The following is a 10,759-nucleotide window of genomic DNA, read 5'->3' as shown; positions in this document are numbered from 1 at the left end:
TTTTCTCTTTAATTATTGCATTTTAGTTTCAAAACCATTTCTCTATGGTTTATCATGCATCTCAATATGCGTACCATCTTACTATGGTAATTACTGCATTTCACTATGCAGGCCATTTCTCTAATGGACTTAACTGCATTTCACTATGCAGATGCGTTCGCCGCATTTTATTCAAGTGCAGTCGCTCGGACTTTCGCACAGCATTCACATATTACATATTATCAGAGTTTAGCGTTATAATAAAATAAAGCATAAATAAGTCCAACGACCACTAAGGTATCACCGTTCATTATTCTAGCTACTGCAACTCTAGACACATAAAGGAAAGTCATTCTCACTTATTCAATCCAGGGATTTCCGGAACAAGAAATTGGAAATCCGCACCTCAAACTACTCGCCTGTAAAAATATTAAATTCAACGGGGTCAGTTATAAAAACTGGTGAATGCGTACAACATGTACTAATAAACATTAATATGAAAGCAATGCATTCCAGATTACCGATTCATATGAAACCCTAAACCATGATTCATGTTCCTATATGCTTTCAAAACAGGAAACATAAATATTCCACATCATTTCATCATATTCGGGTTAACCTTTTATTTTTCTTTGGCCGTATTTATTTTCTCTTTTTGTACTTTTAGCCAGTCAAATCCGATTATTCTTATTTTACGTATTTGAAAGTCCCAGACTCTTCTTACAATACAACGGATTTCGGCAGTACATAAATACTGTCGCCAATTTCACTTTTTTTTTTAAATAAAAGGTTCAACCTCTCAGATCTCGGCAGTTTGCTGACTGCCTTTGGTCGTCTATATTCCGTTGCCTCTGAAGATCTGTTCACACAGAGTCTAGGCCGTCGCCTGACTTTCCAGGCCGTCGCCAGGATTCACACAGCACATTCACATGCAACCCATTCTAAATGCAATACCGGTGATCACACAGCACTATTGCCGCCCAATAGTAAGCATGTTTCAATGAATCTAAATCGGTTTCAAAACTATGTATATAGTTCATGCGATTTAAATTCAAAATAAAATAAAGCATTTGCAAATCATGTAAAGCAGTTCGCAATATTTTTAATACTAATATTTAGCAGTATAAGTTGTAAACACACTCACAGTACTCGCTTATTCCAAATATTAAAAATACCACCCGTCGAATATCAAAACCTTTGCTCGCCGGTTTCCGCGACAAAACTCGCTGGATCTAATTTAGAGATTAAACATTAATAAATGTAATAACTCTAAATTCTAGGATAAACTCTAGACCGACTCAACCATATAACCACATAATCACAAACCAAATTTGATTCCGACTATCTATTTCCGCGTCATCGTATTTCTATACGATACACCACATAGTTTATTTATTTCAATAAATAAACATAGAATTATAATTCCATTATAATTCTAACACACATTCAATTCACATAATTTTCTAAAATACACTTTTAGAAAATCTCATCAAACATATCACAATTCAAAAATATCCAAAAATATTTTTTTCGTAAAATATTTTTGACCCGGGGCTCGGCCCCCCCTTATTTTCTGCCAAAAATATTTCGGCGCTAACTGCTGCCAACTGAGTTTAGGACTGAGCCAACATGCTCTATCCCCTCTACTCATACTCCGGTCACCGTATTCCGGTGGTTTTGGCCGGAAAACTCAAAAACGCTAAAAACGCTTAAAAATTCATTTTAAGCCATTTTAACACCGAAATTCACCAAAATCTTTTTCAAATACAATTTTAATTTTTATCTTGTAAAAACAGCAGCCCAATATTTTTAAAATAATATTTTCCATTACTTTAACTATTAAAACCGAAATATACGTTAATAATCAAAACCGATTATTAATCCGTCAAAACACCACACAAAAATCATTTAAACTCCACAAATAATTATCAAACACATTTCATAAATTTTTCATAAATATTTTCTGCCCAGAATTTAAAATGACCGTTTTACCCTTTTTAGAACAATTTTGGCCGAATAGAGTTATTAAAAATTAAACCCAATTATTAAACCGCTAAAAATTAACCATCAACCATTTAATTAACATCAACCACAAATATAACTCATACATGAACAAAATTATTTCCAGAAATTAAAAATCAATTTATTTACCCTTTTTAAGCTATTTTTAAGCTTTAAAACAATTAAAAATCGAAACTCAACTAATTAAATTAACACCCGAAATGTTTAACATTTTTAATCCACAAAAATCACACTTTAAAGCATATATAAACTTCAACATATAGATCAGCCCAGAAATTTAAATAAATAATTTAATTTTCACGGAAAAAAAATTATTTAAAACCGAAACCCACATAAATAACAACCAAAACTAGTTAATTAACCATCAAACACTAATATTTAACCATCCTAAGCATGTTTCTAGAGTTCATCAACTTCAGAAAATAAAAATCAAGATTTGAGCTTGAAATTATACCTCAAACGAACATGCAAATATAGATTAATGATCTACGTAAGCTCCTCGACAATTTCCGTTAAGAAAATTTTGAGAGAAAATCAAAGGATAAATTTTTGTGTTTTGAGCTTGAATGGTTCGGCACCCACACTCAAATGGAGAAGACAATTGAAGACTTGGGCACCAAGTTGTCTTAAAAAAATATCTAGATATTATTTGGTTGTTCAATTATTTACAAGTTTGCCATTATGGCATTCTTGTAAATAATTCGAACTCTAGGGGCAAAATAATTTCAACTTTACCAAATATTCAAAAACATTAAATCATATCATATGGGCTGAGTTAAAATATTTTTGGGCCTTTAAAAAATATTTAAAATAATTATTTTTACGGTTTTTAGTGAAAAATCGCAAAAATTCACTTTTAACACGTAAAATTGCCAAAAATCACATTTAAGGCAAACACATAGCAAATCACATTTTTACCCTTATAAATTCATCACGTGAATTTATTCACTATTTCCGAGGTCCTAATCAATTAAAATTGGACTCTAGCGAAAATAAACGCTAAAAATTCTACGGGGTATTACAGTGAGTTTGCATTTTACTTTTTAATATTGATATTAAAATATTTTTATTTGTAAATGTCATTTTAATCGTATTACATGTGTCGATTTAAAACCGATAGAGATCCATTGGAACGTGCTTCTTATTGAGCGGCAAAAGGGCTGTGTGATCGCCGGTACTGATATCCTAGAATAAGCCTATGATTACTTAGAAGTAAGAAATGATAATAAGTTATGTCTAAGGTAACAGTAATATAATTCGCAGCCTAGACGTAACGGGAAATTCTAAGGTAACATTAACATATTTCATGGTCCAAAAATCCAATACAAAATTAAGACAACAGTAACATAGTTCACGGTCCAGATTTTGTAATAAGAAATTGAGGTTTATTATATTGTGGTTCATGAGTTATGGTATGTTTAATAGGGGAATTAAGGAGTAGGGTTTTATCTGAATCGGTTGTCTAGATGCATTATGAATGTTTTACATGCGATTTGTATTTTTATTAATATTTTTTAATAATTATGTAAATTCGCTCAGTTTTTACTGACCCGTGGATGTTTTCCCATTTCAAGTAGATAGTAGTTTGGACGTGACCAGGCTTCCAGTCCTTGCTTCAAAAGTCGTTTTTATACCTTTTTTAAAACTCTAGAGTTGTGTAGTTCAATACTGTTGAGAAAAAACCCAACTCGTAGTAAATCCGGAAGTCGGATGTCGATCCCACGAGGACTAAAGGTTTAAAGTGAGTGAAATCGCTTATGAAATTCAATTCGGAAAGCACAAATAAAGATTGGTTTTAGGTAACAATTCTAACAACTAAGAATCAACTAAACGGTAAAATGCAATAACTCAAGAAAAAGCACTAATTATCAACGATTTAAAATCAATAAAGGGAAACGTCAAGGGATTGGCAATCACACCTAGGTCATGCATTCATGGTTGGTCAAATCGGAAGTATTTCAAGGGCCGAGTGAAGTCTAATGCGTCATTCCCGCTCTCTCGAGCCTCAAGGAACAACAAAACCGCTACCTAATCACCTAATCAATACCAAGCTCACTCTCGTGTTACAAGGCATAACCAAACAATTAACTAGCGATTAATCAATCAACTCTAGGGCCACCTAAGTTCAAACCCACTCTCGTGGCGCTCTAAAACCTAGATTTTCAATCCTATTAGTCAATCTAATCAACCACCTCTCGGTGCATTAATCAAACTCTAAACATGATTAGGGTAGCTAATCCTAAACAAGCAATAAGCAATAGGAGTAAAACATGAGTAAACAACATTAAGAACCAACCAATCATACAACCCTAGGCTATCATACCAACCCCCTAACAAGGGGCTTAGCCACTCATGGCTAAGTTCTCAATACAAGCACTAATCAAACAACTAAACATTAAAAAGTAGAGAAAGATTACCTTAAGTAAAATGGAAGAACAATAACTCATAAAAGATAATGAAGATTCCACAATAAATAAGCTTGCATTAATTAATAAGAGATCTTGTTCAATCAAAACATTAAAAGCTTCACTTCACCAACAATGGTGGAAAAGATGGAGCACACAACTCTAAAGAGATTCTAAGCTATTTTTAGGAGGCAACACAAAAGGAATGAAAATAATAAATGTTGCATACCCTAATTTGAATCATAAGGTAGTACATAAAGTAGTCTCAAAAAGGAAATAAAAACATCCTACAAATGAGTGTTGGGCCAAAAGAGGAAATATGCAAAAGCCTTAGTCCTTTTCTTCAATTTTCTGAATCCCTCGAATAAGCCATTGCACGATCCGTGCAACTCAACTTATCCAAGCTTGCACGAATCGTGCAACAATCTTCAAAAGCTTCTGCCCATGGTTCTGAGGGATGCACGATCCGTGCAATGCTTCTGGCCCCTAGGACTTCTTCGATTCTTTCGCTTCCGGCTTTGCTCTTCGCTTCCTTTCTTTGAATCTCCTTCTTTTTACGCCAAAAATGCATCCTAACGCTCCATAATCCTGAAACGCTTAAGCACACAAATAAGATATAAAAATACCTCAAAGTGCATAATAAGAGACACTAAAATGCATCAAAAACACTCTATATTATAGGAGTAATTTACTCCTATCAAACCTCCTCACACTAAATCTTTGCTTGTCCCCAAGCAAGAAATGCATTGCACAAAACTCAAAGACTAGTAATTTGGCAAGATTGAACACGCATCAATAATCATACTCTAGTATCAAAAATGCACAAATGCAAACGTCTAACATCAACAATGATGAACAATGCACACAAATGAGCCATGCAAGTTGTAATGACATATTGCGAAGACAAAGAGAAAACAATTGCATTAGTCTAAGGTCAATCTCGAATACTCAAGTTATTACCATCATCTACGGGACATGCGAATACTTGGTCAAACAAGAACATTGGGCAAGTTATGGCTAAATCAAACATAAGCATTGAGCAAAGGCACTAAAATCCTCTCAAGGTATCACTCTAACACACAAGTGTTTAAAGCAAAGAAATGAAGCACACAAACACGGAATTCCCATAGGTTTGCTCATAGTCCTAAACTCCACTACTTAGCTCGGTGATCGATGATTATCCTATGGACTTTGTACGGGTTGTAACGTGGCCAAGGTCGGGGTAGGTGAAGTTGATATTTTAGGCTACAACTTGACTTGAAACTAGTTACTACATTAACATCGAGCTTTTAGGTTAGCTTGGAATTTTAGCATAATTGAACTTCTCTTGTTGTTCTAACACCTTTATTTTTTTTTTTTTTCTAAACTTTCTTTATTCTTTCTTTGTTTTGATTTTTCTTGTTTTTTTGAATTTTTTTTTTGAATTTTTTTCTTTCTTAGGTGTAGATTTTTGCCTTTGGAACTCAAGTTCAAACTTCTTCATTTTCATCAAGCTATTACCCTCTCCTCCTCACACTAGTTCTCAAGTCAAGTTCGGGTGATTTAAAAGTGGACATTGAAGAACGGAATATGATGTGATTATGGAAATATTCAACAAAGGTCTAGGCTCAAATTGGCTATCTAGAGGTAAAAGGTTAGCTTTTTAAAGTGGTCTCTAGAATTGGTTACACCTAATGCCATGCTCATCTAATCATCAACCACTCAACAATGTAATTTTGAATGGACACCGAGCAAATTCTAGGAATTTCGGACAATTAACACTCACAACAAACAATTAGGCTCGAAAAAATCTCGAAAAAATACGTGGTGTTATGCCTAATGCTCAATTCCTATGTTTTCATGCCACTTATGCCCAAAATTGCGTCAACACAAATTTTTAAAACTTTGTCACACATCATGCATCCGTATTAGGCTAATCAATTGAATTCGATAATCAACAACTAAAGGTCAATTTTACCGCTATCCCTTTGCAACATGTCATGTCAATTTTCATTTCATTACGAAAGCATTGAACACAATTGTCTAAGCTAGAAAAATGCATAACGACATTAAAGCACAAGAGATAGTGAATGTTGATACAATTCAAATCATTACCAAAACACTAAATTTATCACAAAGATCATTTCACAAGCTTGGCACAAGAGTTTAGTGGAGGCGACTCAAAACAACCTAACACAACTAGACTCTAAAACAAAATGGATCAAACATAAAGCAATTACTAAAATAAAACCTAACAAAACGAAATACAATTCACCAACCCTCCTCACACTATTTCTAAGCTTAGTCCCTAAGCGAGAAATAAAGAAACACAAAATTGTATGAGTTGAGTTAGAGAATTGCAAATCTTGGTTCAATCGAATTCCGGTGGTTCGGGGGATGGAGTTGGGGATGGATAGGCCGGTCCTCCTTGGGCATTGAAATAGTCACGTAATTTCTCCTCGTGACGCCTTTGTTGATCATGAAGCCTCTTTTGGCGATATTCCATGCGCGCCCACATCTTGCGTTGATCCTCCATGAATCGGAGTTGGGTTGCTTCAAACTCGTTCCTTGCATTCTCATTAGGAGCGGGAGGCTCCCATTGCACGCCCTCCGGTACCGCTTCTCCTTCGGCGCTTGTTCCGGCCGCCTCACTTCCCTTTCTTCTCACATTTTCCTTTTGTTTTCTTGGGGCGGCCTCATCTCGTGGTTGATATCCGGAGTATGGATATGTCTCACCGGGGTGTGCTCTCTCCCACTCATTTTGAAGGTATTTGGTGACAATTTTCCCCTTTCTCACAAATCCGCCCGTGGTGAGGTGATCCTCATCTATCAATTTTGGAGCTTCAATCTTGTAGCGGCTTTCATCAAAATCCGGAACCTTCCGAGCCAATTGCAACACAAACCAACCATATCCTATCATCTTCGACTTGCGGGGGATTTCTTGCAACATCTTCATGAACCGAAAAGTCGTGTTCACCTCCACATTATCCGCTAGGGGATTTGCAATGAGATTGATGATGAGCAATTCTCCTCGTGTTAGCTTGTTGGACTCATTCCTTCCACAATACACATGACTATACCACTTGAGCAACACTATCAACACAATATCTCGAATTTCATTCAACTTAGAGCGGTGTGTATCAAAAACCGCCTTTCCCGATGCCGCATTCCAAACCGCATTGTCATCATAATTATCATAAGACGGCATGTACTTAATCCCCACATTCGGTAGATCATACTCATTGCACAAGTCTTCTAATGTGAATACCGCTTCCTTACCTACCAACCGGTAAGTGATGTCCGTTTCGGAACCGGGCACTACCTTGAGCGTAGTGAAAAACTCATAAGTGAGAGCTTCACAAAAATCGTGTGTCGAACCCGTCATCTTCCTTAACTCCACCAAATCTAGACAATTTTCTAACCCGGCCTTGATACCGAGCTTCTCCAAGGATTCCCAATGAAGTGCATAGTGCTCGGCAATCCCCCTTTTCTTGAGCTTCTTGTAAAGTTCGCCCTCTTCTACCGTCCGTATCTCAAATGGTGCTTCGTATTGACGAGTGAGAGCACCCGGAGTGTTAACTCCGATGGTTCTTGAACCGGAGGCGGTTGTCTTTCGGGAGGAACGAAATGTACGTAGTGTTTGATCATCTTCAAGAGTGGGGTTGTTTGCTTTGGCTTTGGATCTTGTGGCTCGAGACATGATGAGAAGGGAAAAGGGTAGTCGGAAATGAATTCGGTTTTTAATTTGGGTGGCTTAAGTGGTGGTTAAAGCTTGTGGGAGTTTTTGCTTGATGAAAGAGAAAGAAGGTTTGGCTATGGAAGATTTGCTAGAAAAGGAAAAGAGTGATGGAGAAGATGAAGTGTTGGATGGCTTTTTAAGGATAAGAAACCAAATTTGAATTTGAATGGTGTAAGATGATGCCAACTCATCAATCTATGTGTTTTGTGCTTCTTATAAAAGGCCAAGATCAAGCCACACAACAATCCAAGTGCTTTAAGAATGGGCCAATAGGAACATTTCATTCCCCTCTCTTCTTTTCATGTTGCACGGATCGAGCAATATGTTTTAATTGCAATGCACGATCCGTGCAAAAGTTGGCAGAAGCTACTGCCCACGGTTTGGAGATTTGCACGATTCGTGCAAGTGGACTTATGAAGTTTGCACGAATCGTGCAATGCACAGAGGAGAGAATTTGAAATTTTTTTTCTTTCTTTTTCCGACATTCTCCTACACATCACAACCAAAACACACCGGCGTTATCTTGAACCAAACAAAATAAAATACGAGAAATAAACAAACAACCTAAACACTAAACAACTATGAACTAAACACAAATTAAAATTAAGACGAACCTCTTGGGATTGCCTCCCAAGCGCGCTTGTTTAGAGTCGGAAGCTCGACTATCCCGCGGTTGACTCAAGTAGGAGTGGTGAAAGAGACTTCATCTTCTACCCGGTTAGTCAAAGGCCCAAGATACGGTTTGCACCGGTGTCCATTAACCTTGAAAGTCTCACCCTTAGAATTTTCCAATTCAACCGCACCGTGATTCGCCACACTCCGGATTTTGAATGGGCCACTCCATCGAGATTTCAATTTTCCCGGAAACAACCTCAAACGTGAGTTGTAAAGAAGAACAAATGATCCAACCTCTAAAACCTTGGGGGAGATGTGAGAATCATGCCATCTCTTCGTTTTTTCTTTATAAAGCTTTGTGTTCTCATATGCCATGAAACGAAATTCATCCAACTCATTTAATTGAAGCAACCGCTTCTCCCCCGCCGCCTTAAAATCGAAGTTCAACTTCTTTATAGCCCAATACGCTCGATGCTCAAGTTCTAAAGGAAGATGACACGCCTTTCCATAGACAATACGAAATGGAGACATCCCAAGTGGAGTTTTGTAGGCCGTTCTATAAGCCCACAATGCATCATCCAATTTCAATGACCAATCTTTCCGGGATCCATTCACCGTCTTCTCGAGGATTCTTTTCAACTCACGGTTCGAAACCTCAACTTGGCCGCTAGTTTGGGGGTGATAAGGAGTAGCAACTCGATGGTGCACATTATACTTTCTCATAAGAGCTCCAAATTGCCGATTGCAAAAATGTGAGCCACCGTCACTAATAATCACTCTAGGCGTCCCGAAGCGGTTCACTAACCTCTTTAGGAACTCCAATACCACCTTGGCGTCGTTTGTAGGCAAAGCCTCCGCTTCCACCCATTTTGAAACATAATCGACACACACCAAGATGTATTCCTTCTTGAATGAGACCGGAAAGGGCCCCATAAAGTCGATTCCCCATACATCGAATATCTCCACTTCTTGAATTGAAGTCAAAGGCATCTCATCACGTTTGGATATGTTACCCACCCGTTGACACCGGTCGCAATGGTCAACAAACTCTTTGGCATCCCGGAACAACGTAGGCCAAAAGAACCCGCTCTCAAGCACTCTAGCGGCGGTTCTTGCCGATCCATAATGACCGGCTTCGTGACAAGATGATAGAATAGGCATCATTTCTCCCCAAGCCACACACCGCCGTATCATCCCGTCTCCACAAACTTTAAACAAGAAAGGTTCATCCCATAAATACCTCTTTACATCGGATAAGAACTTTTTCCGTTGATGCGATGTCAAATCCGGAGGCATGACTTCCGATGAGAGATAATTGGCGAAATCGGCATACCATGGCGTTTCCACTTCCCGAATCATCATAAGTGTTTCGTCCGGGAACCGCTCATTAATCTCAATACCAATAGGAATCGGCTCCGGATTTTCAAATCTTGATAAATGGTCCGCTACCACGTTCTCCGTGCCCTTTTTATCCCGGATCTCTATGTCGAATTCTTGCATCAAAAGTATCCACCGAATAAGTCTTGGCTTGGCGTCTTGCTTCGTAAAAAGATATCTCAAAGCGGCATGGTCGGTATAGATAATGGACTTTGATCCGAGCAAGTATTGCCGAAATTTATCCAAGGCAAACACTACCGCCAACATTTCTTTTTCGGTGGTAGTGTAATTGAGTTGTGCTCCGGCCATCGTCCGGCTAGCATAGTAGATCACGTGCACCTTCTTATCTTTCCGTTGACCCAATACACACCCCAAAGCTTGATCGCTTGCATCACACATAAGCTCAAAAGGCAAGTTCCAATCCGGAGACGAGATGATAGGCGCGGTCACAAGAGCTTCTTTCAATTTCTCAAACGCTTCATGACACTCCTTGGTGAAAACAAAAGGAGTGTCTTTTACTAACAAACTTGTGAGAGGTCTCGCAATAGATGAGAAGTCTTTAATGAACCGGCGATAAAATCCCGCATGGCCCAAGAATGCCCGGACTCCTTTAACCGTGACCGGAGCAACCAATTTCTCAATA

General features: G+C 37.9%; 1 long non-coding RNA gene across 1 annotated transcript; it reads right to left on the bottom strand.

Moving 5' to 3' along the window:
- LOC126654651 (uncharacterized) lies at positions 1–2,568 on the bottom strand. Its single transcript, XR_007632666.2, has 2 exons — positions 2,456–2,568; positions 1–1,211 (listed from the first exon to the last, which is right to left on the bottom strand). It is a non-coding gene; the product is annotated as an uncharacterized LOC126654651 (long non-coding RNA).
- Between the last annotated feature and the right edge of the window lie 8,191 nt (positions 2,569–10,759).

This window comes from Mercurialis annua, linkage group LG7 (genome assembly GCF_937616625.2).
Source record: "Mercurialis annua linkage group LG7, ddMerAnnu1.2, whole genome shotgun sequence".
Classification (NCBI taxonomy): Eukaryota; Viridiplantae; Streptophyta; class Magnoliopsida; order Malpighiales; family Euphorbiaceae; genus Mercurialis; species Mercurialis annua.
This window is presented reverse-complemented; position numbering and strand designations above follow the sequence as displayed.